General features: G+C 42.4%; 1 protein-coding gene across 12 annotated transcripts in view; it reads left to right on the top strand.

Moving 5' to 3' along the window:
- The window catches only part of STK39 (serine/threonine kinase 39), a 319210-nt gene that overhangs the window by 17462 nt on the left and 283297 nt on the right, over nt 1–18451 (top strand). The gene's annotated exons all lie outside the window — the stretch shown is intronic.

Consider the following 18451-nt stretch of genomic DNA (forward strand, 5'->3'; position numbering starts at 1 on the left):
TTGCAGCAGCCCAGGAAAAAACTGAGCCTCTAGGTCTTTGGGAATTGCAGTCAAATGTATTCTCGTGAACCCTGGGAGTGGACAAGACCTCAGCAGCAGGAATTTTTGGATCCTCACTTCCGGATCCTCTAACCTTGGTGTGACTTAGCCAGTCACTGTGCGTCTGCTTTTGCTTGTGTCTACCTGTTCCTCTCTTCTGCTGAGTCAGGATTTTGGCTCATTTCATAATCCTTACGGCCCTTTCAGCTTCTCTTTTCCTCTTTCCCTTTTAGCCATAGCGTCGGCTGCTAATTGCTGGCTGTTTCTCAATCTTAATCCCAAAGATTGAGAATCTAGTTTTTACCAGAGTCCCTGCATAGACACCTCCCAGCCAATGAACTGCCGCCTTAAGCTCAGGTGCCCTCCTTGGATAAGGATTTAACATCAGAAGCTCCCATCGGGGAAGGGAACTTGGATGTGGCAGGCACCACAAGTTAGTGTTTAATGTAACATTACTCTTAGATAAGTAACCCGTCTAGAGTGTAATCCCGAGTAATGCACTTTTTTAAAATTAAAAAGTATATACTTATGATATGCTTTAAAAGCAGTTTATTCATTGAAGTCAGTAAATACTTCCCTGGGAAGCAACCCCCCTTTTCCCATATGGAATGTAAATTTGGAAAAATTGTGCCCTGTCACAGTTGTAAATTGTCTTCAGTTCTGCAATACTGATGCCTGGATCATGAGATATGGTCTTGCCTTTTCTGCTGGACTTGAAAGTGCTACGAAATAGTTCATCCTGTTTATGTAATGATGGTGAAGTTCTGAAAAATATACCTAGAACCCAAAACTCCTGGAACAGCTCATTTTCCTATGTGAATATTTTTTATCTCAACTGTATCTTTCCTGTGTACATTGAGAAGGGTATCGGGTTCTTCCTAATTTCGTTAGGTGTTTGGCGCTCCAGCGTTTCAGAGGTGAAGAGTTGCTAATATATTTCTCTGGAAGGTTTCTCTAAGCTGTTCTGTTTTCTTCCTGAGGGTTACTATCAAGTATCCACCCACATCCCCTTTTTCTTGTTTTCTTCTCTCCTTAACCCCAGTTTGCTTCTCTTTCAAGTAAAGGCTGGCAGGCTGAGTGTTTCAGTGACTCTTGAATTCCTGAGTCCTTCATTTTGGTGCCTGTGTCTCCCAGCATCTCAAAGGGCAGTTTCCGTGTTACTTTCAAAAATGAGAACCATGCTCATAAAATGCTGTCTTAGTGTGGTTTCAGATCACTTGAAATGTAATCTGATTTGCGAGGCAGCATTTAAGCTCCTGTCACCAAAAGGTTTTAATTATCATTTTGTAGGAATTTTTGTTGGGTCAGAGAAAGATGAACAACATATTTGCCTTTTGAAAGGACACCAAATGGTTTTATTTCATTTGGGGAAGTTTCTTCTGATGGTCTTGAATTCTGTGTTTTAATCTGCTTAAAAATGCCTTTTAGCACATAAGCAAAATTAAACATTATTTTATTAAAGTCTGTGCAATGCTCTTTATTATTTTGGAGAAAAATCTCTTAAATACTTTTCTGGTAAGGCCATGAGTAATTTAAAGCTTTCATTTTGACAGCCTGGTCTTAGCTGATAGACATGCTAATCTCTATTTGATTGCTTTGGTGGGGAGTTGGAAATCACTGAGTGCTTGGCTTAGAGTGTGCTTATAACTGTGCTTTCTTTGGGTTTTCATTTTGTGAAATAATAAAGTGAATTTCCCTACATGTTGTTTTAGTATATTTGTTCATCTGATTTCCAGATTTAAATGAAAAGTTTAACCATTTTCCCTTTTGGTGACATGTCCCTTTGTTTATCCACCCCCCCACACACTTTTTTTTTTTTTTTATAAATGCTGGTGAACACACATGTATGTGTAGAGGCCCTTTCATCTAGGAAAATGGATTTTTTTGTGTTTTAAGAATTTCCCATTCTTTTCTGTTTTGGTTTAATTTTCATTACATTCTTTTCATTCTCCTTTGGAAGTGCCAAAATGTGGCAGAAATATGATTACATATAGAATATAGGACTATATATCACTTTTTTTCTTTATGTGTATAGAGGGAAGAGAGATATGGGTGTAAAATTACATATGACCGAAGAAAAATTAGGGCTGATGCAAGTTATTTGACTCTTGGGGGAGAATTTTATTTAATACCTCCTGAGATATAGTTATCTTTTTTTTTAATATTTATTTATTTGGTTGTGCTGGGTCAGGTGGACTCCTTAGTTGTGGCTCGCAGGCTCCTTAGTTGCAGCTTGCCAGCTCCTTAGTTGTGGCAGGCGGGCTCCTTAGTTGCAGCATGCAGCCTCCTTAGTTGTGGCATGCTAACTCTTAGTTGTGGCATGCATGTGGGATCTAGTTCCCTGACCAGGGATCGAACCCATGGGAGATCGGAGTCTTAACCACTGTGCTACCAGGAAAGTCCCTGAGATATAGTTATCTGTGAAAAAAAAAAAAGTCGAGAATTAAAATTCTTGGAGGTTTTTTTCCCTCTATATCATGAAGACTTGAGGACATGTAAAGATGATTCAAGTCGACAGGATGATTCCGATACAAATTTATGGAGTACCCACTGTATGCCAAGGACTGGACCAAGTACTTTACATACTTTATGCCTCATCTTTACCTTATTCCTGCTGGGATTGGTATGATTATCCCAGTTTTATAAATTAGGAAGCAGAGACTTGGGTGATCACATTACCTTTCGAAGGTCACACAGCTGGATCTGAACCGAGTGACGTCTGATTGTAAAGCCCCTGCCCTTTCCAGGGTTCCCTTTGCCTCCTCTGCTTTTGCTAAGCCATCTGCCTTTAGGATTCTCAAGCTATCAGGACAAGGAGTTAATTTCCAGAAGAAAGGTCGCTGCTTTAAAAGCAGCATCACATGGCATTAAAGCTGGAACTTGCACATTAGGCCAACTCGGCTTGGAGCCCATTGGCATCATTTACCAGCTTTGTGACTGCGAGGCGGTTCCTGGGCCTCATTGAGCTTCATGGTATTTCATCATCAAAATTAGGACCATCGTATCAGCTTTGCAGGATAATATAATGCATAATAAATAATAATGGTGACGATGATTATCGTAATAGTAGTTAGCACTGAGGAGCTGTTATGTGTCAACCCCTGAACTAAATGCTTTTCATAGTTCGTTCATTTAATCCTCACAACAGCCCGATGAGGCAGCTTCAGTTACCCCTGTTTGACATAGAAAGTCATCAGTACGTGAAGGCTGTTTTATTTATTTATTGCTGTGTTAGGTCTTTGTTGCTGTGTGCGGGCTTTCTCTAGTTGTGGCGAGCAGGGGCTACTCTTCGTTGTGGAGCGTGGGCTTCTCATTGTGGTGGCTTTTCTTGTTGGGAGCACGGCTCTAGGCGTGCGGGCTTCAGTAGTTGTGGCACGTGGGCTCAGTAGTTGTGGCTTGCGGGCTCTAGAGTTCAGGCTCAGTAGTTGTGGCGCACGGGCTTAGTTGCTCCGCGGCATGTGGGATCTTCCTGGACCAGGGCTTGAAGCTGTGTCCCTGCATTGGCAGGCGGATTCTTTTTCTGTTTTGTTTTGTTTTTTAAACATCTTTATTGGAGTATAATTGCTTCACAATGGTGTGCTAGTCTCTGCTCTGCAACAAAGTGAATCAGCCATACATATATCCCCATATCTCTTCCCTCTTGTGTCTCCCTCCCTCCCACCCTCCCTATCCCACCCCTCTAGGTGGTCACAAAGCACCGAGCTGATCTCCCTGTGCTATGCAGCTGCTTCCTACTAGCTATCAGTTTTACATTTGGTAGTATATATATTATATCCATGCCACTCTCTCACTTTGTCCCAGCTTACCCTTTCCCCTCCCCGTGTCCTCAGGTCCATTCTCTACGTCTGCATCTTTATTCCCGTCCTGCCACTAGGTTCTTCATGACCATTTTTTGTTTTTTTTTAAGATTCCATATATATCTGTTAGCACACGTTATTTGTTATTCTCTTTCTGACTTACTACAGACTCTAGGTCCATCCACCTCACTACAAATAACTCAGTTTCGTTTCTTTTTATGGCGGCAGGCAGATTCTTAACCACTGCACCACCAAGGAAGTCCCAAGGCTGTTTTTATTATTTATATTTTCTTTAAAAAAATTATATCGGAGTATTGTTGATTTACAGTGTTGTGTTAGTTTCAGGTATACAGCAATATTATTTATATTTTCCACAATATTATTTATATTTCCTTTCCATTGGTACGGATAATTGAGTATTCAATAACTTAGAGAATCCACCGTCATTCAACAAACTTTACTTAACACCTGTTGTATGGTTATTAAAATAGGTAGTGATTTTATCTCCAAGCTTTTTATCTTAGTGATAACTGTTTCACATATAACTAATATTTTAACAGGTTTCTTTTGTGTTGTTAAACAGGATTAATCTTACAACTCAAGTACTTATTTAAACATTTCACAGACAGGAAAACCATGGACAGAAGTGCCTACATTCCGAACCAATTTTTTAAAAAAATAAATTTATGTATTTAATTTATTTATTTTTGGCTGCGTTGGGTCTTCATTGCGGTGCGCGGGCTTCTCACTGCAGTGGCTTCTCTTGTTGTGGAGCACAGGCTCTAGGCACGCAGGCTTCAGTAGTTCTGGCATGCAGGCTCAGTAGTTGTGGCTTGCGGGCTCTAGAGTGCAGCAGGCTCAGTAGTTGTGGCGCACGGGCTTGGTTGCTCTGTGGCATGTGGAATCTTCCTGGACCAGGGCTCTAACCGTGTCCCCTGCATTGGCAGGCGGATTCTTAACCACTGTGCCACCAGGGAAACCCCCGAACCAATTTTTATGTGTCTTCAAAATAAAGGAACGCCACTATGTTGATAGAAAGGGCTCTGGAGATTATATGAGAGGATGAGGAATCTTTAAAAAATGTCCTCTGCTGTCTGTCCTCCTATCCTTTCTTCTTTATCATATGACGTACCCCCAAATTCAATCAGTAAATATATGCATAAAGCAGCAATTCTCATGGCCTGTCATCTACCTAAATCAATGATGGGGGTCTTGGGAGGTTTAAAAAATTACTAACATTAATGCTGATGTGTTGACAACTGTAGAGAACACAGAATTTTGGCAGTGGACTCAAATGCATTTCATTATAGAAGAGAGAAAATTGTAGAACTTCGCTCGTGTACTTCCCAACATTGAAACCAGACTAAAAAATTCAGCCAAAACAGCAGACTGTTAAACATTTAAAAGAAAAGAAAACAAAACAAACCTGTGCAAACATACTAATCTCTAAATATTCCTATAATACCCTGGAATCTCGTGGCTGGTAGCCAGAGGCCTCGTGTGGGTTAAGAAGGTTGTTCCACACATATTGAAGAAAGTGGAACGATGGTTCTTAGAACCCAGAGAAGAGGTTAGGGATGAGTCTGTTCTTTAGAAAGACCTGAGCGGATGTGAGCTGGCCGAAGGTCTGAATTTATACAGCTCCCTGCTTTTACTTGATCAGAGGGTGGGTTGATTGTCCTCCACCTATTTATTTGGTGTTCGCTGAGCTCCGGTGTGTGCCAGGCATTGCTGCATCTTGGTGGTATAAAATGGAGCTCCCTTTGGGGTCTGACCTTGAGGAACTTAGAAGGTCTAGAATATGGGCTTCCCTGGTGGTGCAGTGGTTGAGAGTCTGCCTGCCGATGCAGGGGACGCGGGTTCGTGCCCTGGTCCGGGAAGATCCCACATGCCGCGGAGCGGCTAGGCCCGTGAGCCATGGCCGCTGAACCTGTGCGTCCGGAGCCTCTGCTCGCAGTGGGAGAGGCCACAACAGTGAGAGGCCTGCGACCCCCCCCCCCCCAAAAAAAAAGAAAGAAGGTCTACAGGAGAAAACAGACAGGGAACGGATTACACCCCAGTGAGGTCATTCTGTAGTGGACGTGTGTAACTAAGATTCAGAGCTAATCACCTCTTCTCCTAAGTCCTTCTGACTTTACCATCAGCCTGTCATATAGGTATTGTCAGAATTTTAAAGGAAGGGATTTCAAATCCAAGTTGTGAAACTCCTGCCACCTACTGTGTGTTGTAAAGTTTGTTCCAAGGCAGAATTGTGGTGAGAGATAGACAGGACTAATGTTTCGATGAGATTTGGAAATTCTCTTCATCAAAAGCAATTTCTGAAGTTTATTACTGTCTATACAAACATGAGTTAAATGCTAACATTAGTTGGATATCTGTATATGTAAGTATGTGTATGTATGAATCTGTGTCTGGCTTTTTGATGCGCATGTATTAACATGCTTTTATCTTGTATATAAGCTGTGGACTCTTAGACAATCAGTGTTTAAACTTTCAACAAGGAAGAGAACTAATGAAAAGGAACAATGGTTTTTTTGTTTTCCCAGTAATTACATTTATCATTGTTCTGAAAACTCAACAAACGACCACAGGATGTGAATTTAATCAAGTTGTGCCTTTGAACAAAGATACCCTGGTTGTAGTGGAATTTTTTTACTTCCCATCATCCTGCCCACATGTTCCCTCGCCTCCGAAATCAACAGCAGTTCACTGTGGTTGAACCAACTTAACAAATAATAATTTCAAAAGAAAAAGAAATGGATTTGGGAAGCAAAAGGAACTATTGTTTCTACACTGTCTCCTAGATCAGCATTTGAAATCAAAGATTTTAACCTTTTACTAGAAAAATATTTTTCTGTGTACGGTGGCCCTCTTTAAAATATAACCCCTTCTTTATAGCCTAGATTTAATTGGAGGTGCTATTTGAATGAGTGAGGCAGGGTATATCATCTTAATCCCTTCATTTGCCCACGTGTACAATTATATTATGTTTGACAGTTTAAATAAAAAGTTTTTTATTTTTTGTTTTTTTTTATCCAGAAGAAACTAAAGCATTTAGTGGAGGAGTATTTAGAACCAGAACTTTTCCTAGAAATACTGGCTTTCATTTGATGGACTGTTTTTCTTGATCCAGTAGAAATGCCTTGCCTTTGATTTCAACGTCTCTTTTGGCATTGCCTATACATGTCATCTCCTTGAGAGAAAAAGCTCTGTGTCTGTGTTGTTGGTCTTCAGCACTTCATCAGTGCTTGTTAATAGCTACTCTTCCCAGTACTTTACATGCATATTTTATTTAGTACTGATATCAAGCCAGTGAAAAAACCAAAGTCTTAAGATTACAAAAATTTGCCAAGGACAGATTTGGTTTCTCTTTCTTCAAAGTCCATACTCTTTTTTTTTTTTTTTTTGTGCTGTACGCGGGCCTCTCACTGTTGTGGTCTCTCCCATTGCGGAGCACAGGCTCGGGACGCGCAGGCTCAGCGGCCATGGCTCACGGGCCTAGCTGCTCCGCGGCATGTGGGATCTTCCCCGACCGGGGCACGAACCACTGTCCCCTGCATTGGCAGGCGGACTCCCAACCACTGCGCCACCAGGGAAGCCCCGAAGTCCATACTCTTAACCATCATTGTCATACAGTTTAGAGTGGCTTTCTCTTTGTCTCAGAATTCTCACCAGGTAAGCCAGCTGCACCACTGTCACTTCTCTGCAGAGAGATGCTTTCTTTGGCATTTATTGCTCTTGTTAATTGAGCCGTTTAGTTTCATCCCCTTTTTCTCACATTGAAATCTGTTAACAAAGAAAAACATTGATTATCACGATTATTCAGGTACACAAGCAAATGAAGACTGTTCATCTCTTTTCTGCATGAATACTCCATAGCATGCCATTATGATCTGAGGTGCATTCCACGGTAAGATAAGCAAATAGTGCTTACATGATAAAGTTTAAAGCAAATAAATCAATCAAAATTAGCAATAGATAGATAAAAAACTAGATGAAAGCAAGAAAAGCAGGTTAAAGAAACTTGACTTGTCTTCCATCATAACATCAAGGTAAGCGATGGCCTGGAAGGCTGTCTGTGAAGCCTCATCGTTTGAAAGGTTGACTCTAAGAAATGGCTTCTTTTGTTCCTAAGCCTGCATCATTAGGCAGCACTGAGCTTGCCAGGAAAGTAGTCGAGAGACCAGAGTGTTTTTGCATTAAGAGGGGAGTGCTAGCTTGCTACAGACCACTCAGAGAACAGATCAGGGATGGGCTAGGTAAGTTTTCTTCTTTAGGTGAGGGCATCTGTCTGATAGACATTGGGTTTGGACAGTGGAAGGACAGAGACCTACAAACAACCCTCTGTGATCTAGTAGGAGGGAAGTAAAAGAAGCCACAGGAAAAGCCCTCCCCTCCCGAGGAAGGGGACAGGGCTATGAGACCTCCTCATCATGGGGTGGGAGGAAGTCCCCCTACTCATGACTTACCTGTGCTCTGTAAGGCAGCTGACCAACAAATTGAGAGTTAAGTGTATATGCCGAGATGTGAACACATTCAAAGTATCGAATTTTTTTTTTTTTCTTCACTTAATGGCCGTAAAGTCACGTTTGGTCCACCAAGGTGCTTTAGGTACCACATTAGACTGGTAAGGAATGGAGAATTTTGCCTGGCCAAGGTAGCAGTGCCTCCCAAGGACTGGTGTTACCTTCGTGGGTACCTGGGATCATTTGCTCATCTCTTAGACTAATTGGATACCTCTTCTCCCCTAAACAAATAGTACTAGATGGAAAAGGAACAGAGAAAGGCAGTGATCATCCAACATTTCATACTGCTCTGTTTGATTTCACTTTGAAGACAGGGCAGTTGGCGATCATAGCAGGTGATGTCAGTTGCCGTGATGTGTCTCTGCTCCTCTTCCAGCCCTACTCGTCTGCTCTTTTAGGATTTCATCTTTTTTTTTTTCTTGCATATTATTTAAGACCCTCCGTGATCTATCTGGTCCTAGTCTGCTTTTTTCAAGTAATCTTTCATTACTCTAGACTTGTACTATTTCCTTCTTCCTGAAAATAAATGGTTAGTCCCACCTTTTTGCCTTTTTTGCTCCTTTGGCTACTTTCTAAGAGTGGTAGCATCCCTGTTTTTTTCCGCCTGGTATATAAATTATATGAGTCTTTCAAGGTTCAACCCAAATGCCTATTGCAAACTCTTGATTTATTCAGTTCTTAGGGAAAATCACCTATAACTAGATAATGCAGCTATGTGGGCATAAAGCTTATTTGCTCTGGTAACTTTTAAATCCTTGAGAATAGGAAACATGTCTGTCCCAGGTTTTATATCCTGAGTAATGTTCAACATGGTTCTTGCCACTTGGCAGGAGCCGGTGGTCATTTGTTGAGTGGCTGTATGAACATCAGTCTTCTGACCTGTTTGTGTCCAGTTCAGGCTTTCTCACCTCCCTTTTAGACCTTTTGGAATCCGTTTTTATTTATTTTACTTTTCTGGGAGTTTGGCGGGAGGAGGAGAAGTCTGTCCTCTGCTCTTGCCTTTGCTCTCTGTGCCTGGAATTACCTCTGGGGAAATGTGACACTTTTTGCTTTTGTCTCAGGCTTTCCAGGCTAATGTGGAGAAGTTTCTCTCAGGTCGGTGGTGTTCTTTAGGTGACTTCTTCTTGCCAACCCTCCTTGGGGAGCCTTTGTTGGGGAGGACGGGGAGGGCAGAGGATATGGGCACCTCTGCCCTTACCTTGGTACGTGTGGTGTTTCTGTATCCCATGGTCACTGCTTCTGATGGTAGGACTTTGACCTGACTGGTCAGCTTCCCAGGAAAGATGGCACATGTTGATACTGTGAAAGTGAACTTTCCCAAGACATTCTTTGGGGAATTTTCAACGCTTTTGTGGTTCTGTGCAAGTCACTTACCTACTTTGGACATCCAGGCCAGGCTGCAGGACCCTCTGTACAAATGAAACAAAATCTTCTGCTGTCCTGTGGGACTTCAGTGATGGACAGCAACAGTGCCGCTGATTCCAGAGAAAGGTTTTGTTGGGCAGAGCACAGGACTTGTGTGCGGTACCCTCTTCCAATTTATGTGGTCTGGTGCTGTGTAAATCCTTTCTTGGTCAGGATTCCCATCAGCAAGAGTAACTTCCATTTATTTCCTCCTTAATGATGACACAGTATTATAAGATGTTTACATTATTCCTATACATATTTTATTTTCAAAGTGGAGAGAATTTAAGTGATTTGCTGCTAGTAAGCTTTTTCTAAGTCATGATGCTTACATGGACTTGACCTTAAAATCAGTAGTTAATGCTTTTTCCTCTTTTTTAATACACATTCGCTTCCCGGACTGGCTTTGATTATCTATCTATCCATCCATCCATCCATATCCATATCCATATCTATACATATTCATTGAGTATATTCATGAATATATATATATATTCATTCATTCTATATGTGAAGATCGGTAGGAAATTGAACAAGGTAGATCTGTAGTGGAACACATTCCCCGTGTGACAAGGAATTCCAGTATGTTACTTTCCAGGCTTCCTTTGTGGAATGTTCTTCTTAGATAAGTGGGAAGAATGGGATGCTTTTGAAGATACTGGTAGAGTGGCAGTGAAACACATCACCTACTTGGGTTTTGGAAGTTGGTTCAGGCTGGTAAGGAAATGCCTTGTGGTAATACAGCCCTGGCAGGCCTAAGAGAAGTCTCCTTTACCTGACACAGTGCATCTGCTATTGCTGAGAAGCCAGGGCTGGAGCTGACCTCATCCCTCATCCCAACCAGGTGCTCCACCCTTGGCCACACAGCACCTGGGCTGGCTTTTTAAGGAGACCCTGCTGGGGAAAGCTTCCTGGTACGGAGAAGGGACAGGCTGTGCAGATAGCTGCCCAGCTGGGGAGGCCTGATGCAGACCTGACTGAGACCTCCTTGGGAGATTAAAGTCCTCTCCTGTTCATGAGCTCATCTGTGGATAAGAGGTGCTGTGGTGGAATGGGCTTTGCCTTTAGAAGGTGGAAAGTACCCAAATGATGCATTCTTTTGAGTGCAGCTTTAACGTTTCTCAGCCTAAAGACATATTTCTGTAAGGTTTGCTCAAGCTAAGAATGGTGATTCGCCACTTCATTAGATGGCTCACCTCCCTGAAAAAAGACATTTAGCCTCTTCTCCTGGACTGCCCTGAACCAGGAATTTCTTGCAGGAATTCCAAGGACATCCTTAAACAGCCAAACACAACTTCTGCCTTGGTGTGTAGGCACACTTCTGTTCCTGTCAAAGTAAATCAGGCTGGTAAGTCATAAATTAGGAAAACATTTTGGGACTTGTGTTTATTTATTTAACAAGTAGAATAAATAGCTGGCCTCAGAAAACCCAAAACAAAACAAAAACAAAAATCCAATCTCGGGTCAGTTGACAGAGGATCGTTTTACTGTTTGCCAACAGTGAGGCTGTACCTTCTCTGGGAGGTGGGAAGCCTTTCCTCTGTCATTCTCTGATCTTATTCGCTGTCCCCTTCCATCTTTTGTCACCTTGCTCTTCTTGCCTCTGCCCCATGAGTTGGGTGGGGACATGAAAGCCTAGGAGGGAAGTGCTGGGGGCCCTTTCCTATCTCAACTGTTTATTTCCCTGTCTCTTCTCCCTGTTACAAAGTTTCTCCTTGATTTGCTTTTATCAAGTTTGTGAATGACTCCCTTTGTCAAGCTTATTGGAATGCCCTGTGGGAGGGATGCTATGCAAAAAAATAATTGTATTGCATAACTGCCCAGTCCTTAGAGATGCCAGATAGCCCTTGGCCCCAGAACAGACCCTCCTTGCTGGCAGGTCCTGTGAAAGCAGGACACAGTGTATATGAGAGGTGGCTCTGTCCTCCACCCAGGTACCACAGGGATGACCTTTACCCCAGCTCTGATAAAAAGCTTATTTTAGGTTTCTAAAATGACTGTCTTTCCTTAGCCCAGAAGGGGGTGTTTCCCTGAGTGTATGTGTGTTTTCCCTGTGTGATTGTTTCCAGCTGCCGTTTCTTCACAAATGTCAAGTTTGTTTTTCCTGTGTCACCTCGAGGCACCTGACGTTCGTGACTAATTATTAAAAAGGGCAGCCTTTTAGTTTATTTTGATGAAAATAAAATCCCAGAGAATTCTGTTCAATACAGTATAATCGAGCAGGTGACATGTTGGTGTTTGGGATTTGGAAAAGCGATCCAGAAAAAAAGTAGAGTTTTTGGCATGGTAGTTGGAAGAGCAAGAAGCTCCAAGGTGAACTTCAGGGATTTGTTACTGACACTGTGTGTATCCTCTGAACTAATTCCAAGCCTTTAAACTTAATACCAAGCAGCCAGGCCAAGGCAGTCACTGGGCTTAGGGAAGGGCCATTTTGAGGCAAAGAATCGTGCAGTGTGCTCCTATCCAGATAACATTTTCCTCCCCCTGTGAAATCAGATTAAATCAACTTTGGTTTGGAGGGTGTGGAAATGGAGGGGGTGTCATTGCACTCTTGGCTGTTTTGTTTTGTGGTAGCAATAGTGATTAGTGGGTGGTATCTAGCTGTGAAGGATGCAGATGAGATAGCTCTAAAAGCTAACATTATTTCAGAATAGGATTTTATTTGGTATAGGCAGTTGCACACTGTGTTTATTAACCTTTCTTTATGAAACTTTCATTAATTGGCATGTTCTGTATGCTCAAGGGCAAAATATCATGTATGATGAAGTACAGCAGGTTCAAAGTGTTTGGGTCATGGTACATCCCTAGAGCTCCGAAACAATGACAGAGGATGATACGTACTAACACAAAGAGAGCTCCAAGATATACACCAGTGGGTAAAAGCATCACATGGCAAAATGAAGAATAGAGGTGAATACCATTTCTTTTTTAAAAAAGAAATGGCAGCAGACCAAGGCAGAATTTGGCCCCAGATGAGGAAGGTTCAACCACTCCGAAGTCTGTTCATGGAACACTGTCAGCAGGGCTCTTTTCCAAATTATGCTGTGTCACATTATTTTTTGGCTTTCATTTATGCTTATTCCCCTTACTCATGCCTTTCCCCCTTTGAACCTTTTTGCCTGTGTCTGTTCATCTTTTAATTTGTATATATTCTTGACAAACATGTTGTTTAGCGTTCGTTTCCCTCCCCCGCCCAGGTGAAATTCATGTAAACAAAATTACATAAACGTCAAATTAACCCTTTAAGAATGAACAGTCCAGTTGCATTTAGTGCATTCACAATGCTGTGTAACCACCACCTCTGCCGAGTTCCCAAACTTCCATCAACCCGCAATAAAACCCTGGCCCAGTCAGCAGTTACTCTTCGTTTTCCCGTATCCCAGCCCCTGGCAACCACCAGTGTGCTTTTCTCTTTTGTTTTCCTTTTTTTGGGGGGCCATGCCGTGTGGCTTGCGGGATCTTAAGTTCCCTGACCAGGAATGGAACCCGGGCCTCGGCAGTGAAAGCACCAAGTCGTAACCACTGGACTGCCAGGGAATTACCCTGCTTTCCATTTCTCAGGGTTTACCTATTCTAGATATTTCATATAAATGAAATTACAGAATACTGTGACCTTTTGTGTGTGTGCATGTATTTTTGAATCAACTTAATTGAGGCTTAATCTACATAAATAAAAGGTGCACATTTCTTAGTGGACCTTATACATAGTTTGTGTTTGCTTGTTTTGCATCGTTTGCATTTACTGACAGCACCCCCGTTTTGCAGACGAGGACTGAGGCTCAAGGACGCTATTCCATTGCCCTGCAGCAGCGTGTGACTGGATGGGCCGGCTCCAGAGCCCGTGCTGCTGACCACTGCTGTCCACGGCCTCTCAGCTCTCTTACACGTGCAGTTCCAGAGCTTGCGTTTTCTCACGCAACGTGCTGTCTTTCCACACTGACAAAAAGTGGCTCTAAAATATTCCGCTGTTTGTTTGTACCGTGGTAGAACTATTTCCCCATTGACGGGATGGAATTTTGGGAGGTTTCTATTTTTTGTGTGTCATGAATCATATTGAAAGGACCATTAAGGACTAAAGAAAATTCTAAAGTAATATATGTTTATACATTATGGAAATATAGCCAAGCAAGGAGAATAAGTGAAAACAAATATATGAGTTTCCTCAGAGGTAACCACTATAAACATTTTTAAACATAGCTTTCCAATCTCTTTTATGCATTTTTTTTTTTTAGAGGAAAAGAAAGCCCTTTAGGAGAAAGGATGATATGTAAATGAAGTTTTATAATAGAAGGTTTACAATATATTATGTAGATAGATTTTTTTTGCGGTACGCGGGCCTCTCACTGTTATGACCTCTCCCGTTGCGGAGCACAGGCTCTGGACGCGGTGGCTCAGTGGCCATGGCTCACGGGCCTAGCCGCTCTGCGGCATGTGGGATCCTCCCGGACCGGGGCATGAACCCGTGTCCTCTGCATCGGCAGGCGGACTCTCAACCACTGCGCCACCAGGGAAACCCTAGATAGATCTTTTATATATTGTATATATAGCTCTTTTTATCTAATTAGTAATAGTGAATATTTACTAAGTGCTTAAAATGTGACAGACTGTTTTAAGTGTTTTCTACCATTTCACAGGAACCACATAAGGGGTGTTTTGTTATTACAGCACATGAGGAGGTTTATGTATGTTTTAAATTCATATAAAAGGTTTTGTGTTCTAGCTTTTACTATTTTTTACTTTTTTTTTTAAACTTGGCACTATGTTCTTATGGTTAATCTATTTACCTTGCTGTGTTTACCTAGACATCAGTGCCACCTTATCTTTTCCTCTAACTCCATGCACAGGACTGTAGGGCACATCCTGTATGTGCCCTCACGGACCTGCGGGAGGAGTCGCTGGGACATATGTCCAGGAACAGGATACACGGATCACGGGAGGGTGTACTCAGACATATAGGCCAAGGCAGATCCTCCTCCAGAATGGCTGTGCTGGAATCTACGCTCCTAGTCTCTCTGTTTTCTATGATTTCAAAGATATGTGTATAAATGTCTAGAGAAAGGACCAAAAGGATATATACACCACACCAGTGACACTGGGAACACATACAAGTGGACCAGGAGGAAGAGGATGGTCAGAGGGTACCTCAAGCCTTGCTGGTCATGATTTGATATATGGAGGATGTCTTTGTGTGTAACTTGTCGTTACAAGTTACTGTTTAAAAGTTTGGAAACCTGACCTTTATGTAAAGTTTACTGTTGTGTTCTATGAATACTGTATGTATTCTATGGAATTGTGAATGCATGGATGAAGATTAGTCATGGCACATGGGATGAGGTCTTTTGCAGCTCGGTGTTTTTTGAGACCTGCTCTGAATAGTTATCCTAGTGCTACCTGTAAACCCTCTTTAGACATTTAATCCAGGCCCCCCACGTCAGGTGGCTCAGAGAGGTGAAGTGATTTTCCCAAGGGCACAGGGTCAAGACGGTTGGCCAGGTTTGCTGTGGAGAGGTGATGCTGGGGAGATGGGCTGGAGTAGAAGACTTCTCTCTGGAGGGCTAATGTTTTGAAAATCAAGGTTTGGGAGGAAGTCAGTGCTGCCTGACTGAGGTGGGGAAGGAACATTCTCAAGAACAGTGAGTTTCAGTAACTTCCTTGTCCAAACGCTTAACTGAATGAATGTATTAGTTTGGTCTGTTTACTAAGCACAGGGTATTAAGATACTCTTTTCCTTATGAGCGCTTCTCTGTAGAGTGAAGGTGTGTGGCCTTCACGTCGGGACTCAAGCTTCCTTCTTTTCACCTCTTCTGAAGTGGGAGAAACAAGGGTTCTGGATGACTGAAGAGACACTTTTTAAAGGGACCATTCTGGTTCCTTGGGGATATTATTTTCAACTGAGATGCCTCATACTTTCTCAGGAGCCCAAATGCATAGCGAGCAATTGGTCACCTTTTACGTGCAGTTATCTTCAAGGATTTCTCCAGTGCCTGCCCTGTCACCTTTACCCACACCCTGATCATGGTACATAACTTGGTTTATAACAGAACCAGTGAATGTTTGTGTCTGAATTTTAGTTTCAAAACCAGGAATAGGAATATTGGCACGAATGCACTGTGCAGAAAGAGGAGGTGTTTGCGCATGGCCACAAAGATAGGTGCTTTTCTCCTCTTGCCTGGTGGTAATACTGGTTTCCTCTGATGAGCTACCTGGGGACAGAAGACAGCATGTTGTGGATGGTGCTTTATGAGGTAGACATATGTTTACTGCTTACAACTAAGTAAAATAAAAAAAGAATATATTGGAAGGCAGATGCAGATACAAAGTCACATCTTTAAGACAGGAATGTTTCCTACCACTACCTATTACCCAGAACTCACTGGTTTGGAGGTTAAAGGAACAAGGCATGGTTGAGAAGGCAGAACTACCAGCTTCTCTGTTCTTCCCAGGGTTGGTGAACTCTGTGTAAACTAGAACAGAAATGACCCTTATGAACAGGTACACATGTGTGGTAAGTACCTGATGGGTGTGTGCTGACCAGTAAATACTACTACTTCCTCCTTCTGACTCATATACTTGAAGGCTAGTCCCTCTGATTGCTGTGTATACTTCTGTTGAGCAGGGAAGTTGAGCGATCCTGCTATATTAAGTAACAGTCTGAGACAAAATAGGTGCAATGGGAGAGATAACAGTTGTGCTTTTGCCTTCTGGGTGAATTTAAGTTAAAACCTTCTTATTATCTAGACTTATAGCTACTGAATAATCTTTTGCCCAGAATATTGAAGATGCAAGATTTTTAAGTTAGCTTGAGAAGAACTGAACAGTTTGTTCAGTGGGATTAGATGACCATAGAGAGAACGGGCTGATTAATTACCTTTCCTTTTTTTTTTTCTTTTTCTTTTTTTTTTTGCTGTACACGGGCCTGGCACTGCTGTGGCCTCTCCCGTTGCAGAGCACAGGCTCCGGATGCGCAGGCTCAGCGGCCATGGCTTATGGGCCCAGCTGCTCCGCAGCATGTGGGATCTTCCCGGACCGGGGCACGAACCCGTGTCCCCTGCATAGGCAGGTGGACTCTCAACCACTGCGCCACCAGGGAAGCCCCTTACCTTTCCTTTTTAACTATATAATGCCTGCTTATGCTTGAGATTTTGATGAGCACATTTTTGCTTTACTTCAGAGAAAGACCAGTGGAATAATAATTAAATTGTATAGCATTTTATGTAGATTGCCTTTCAGATGAAAAGAAAACCTACCCCGGTGTTCCCACAGAAAACAAAAAGGAGATGAAAGAATTTTTCCGAGTGCCGATTTTAGATCCTTTATTCAAAGTGTGACAGTTTGCTTAACTGGTAGATAAATAAATGGGAGTGTGTGTCTTGATGTTTCTCTGCAGCTTGTATGATCTGGGAACTGGTAATGAAATTTGCAACACGCCTAAGATAGAAAATTATATGAAACCACAATATATATTTTCTTTCATAGCTGTTCTCTGAGCCAGCATGTGTGGGCCCCGTTCAAGAAGGGGAGGGAAAAAGGGTGATAAATGATCTTAGAAGTGAACTTTTGATACTTGCTTTACAATTTTGTGGGTTTAAGCTTTTAATTTTTATAATCGTGGGCGATAGTTGTGAAGAGTTTCCAGTATGTTCTGAGTAGTCGTGTTATGACCCTTAAAAAATGTAGCACATTTATCTGCCTGTTTTATCTGCTCTTTTGAGTTCAGACCTGGCATACCCTTGCAGCATGGTGGTTTGGGGGGGGGGATTGGGATTTTTTTCAATTACATTAGTTTCTTATGGCAGGAGAAAAGTTATATATCTAAGTAGACATTCAGCTTCATGATTGAGTCTTATTCCACCCCTCCCCCCCGAAAAATGGTTTGTTGGTAGTCTCTTGATAATTTCCATCATTCTTTTAAAAGTCTAACTTACTAAAATTCATTTGATTTTTTTGCTTAAGACTTTGATCACCATCAATGAAAATTTATCAAAACTGCTTCAGTGCAGTTTCTTCATTCATGCCTGGGGATGCAAAGGAAAGGAGCAGAACCTAAGATTTGGGGGGTTAACCAAAACAGACGGTAGGTAGGCTTCTCTGGGGTTAGGTGGAAGATGGTGGAACATTTGGTTTTGGATGGATTTTTGGTGCCCTTGGGATGTCCACTAAGCTTGTTTTCTCAGGTAAGCTGGGCGTTGGCGTGGTAGCAGACAGTCCCCAAATCACAGAAGCTTAATACAACAAAAGCGTACTTCTTGTTCTCAGAGTCTTTGGTGAGTCTGGGAGATGCTCCAGGTCAGCTGTCTTTCCTGCAGCAACTCAATGATCCAGGCTGCTTCAATCTTGTGGCTCTGTCATCTGATTGCCGCAGGAGGGGAGGGGCTTCGGGAGCTTTCCTGTGCCTCAGCCATGAAGAGTGACTCGTCACTGCCCACATTTCATTGGTCCTGACATTCACGTGGCCTTGCCTATTGCTAGGTAATGCAGCGCTGTAGTGTTTAGGAAGGAGATACTGGTGAGCCCTCATAAAGTCTGTCACGTGTGTCTAATTGAGGACGGGGTCTCGGAGGAGAGATTGGAACTAGACATGAGGATTTGAGAGAAGTCATTGTGTGCACTCAAAGGTGTAGCTTTCCATGATGGTTTCTCTGCACGTAGCTTTCTTCATAACCTAGGCTGTATCATGCTGCCCTA

This window comes from Delphinapterus leucas, chromosome 8, assembly GCF_059928025.1.
Source record: "Delphinapterus leucas isolate spDelLeu-1000000601 "Yukka" chromosome 8, BTC_Dleu_Yukka2, whole genome shotgun sequence".
Lineage (NCBI taxonomy): Eukaryota > Metazoa > Chordata > Mammalia > Artiodactyla > Monodontidae > Delphinapterus > Delphinapterus leucas.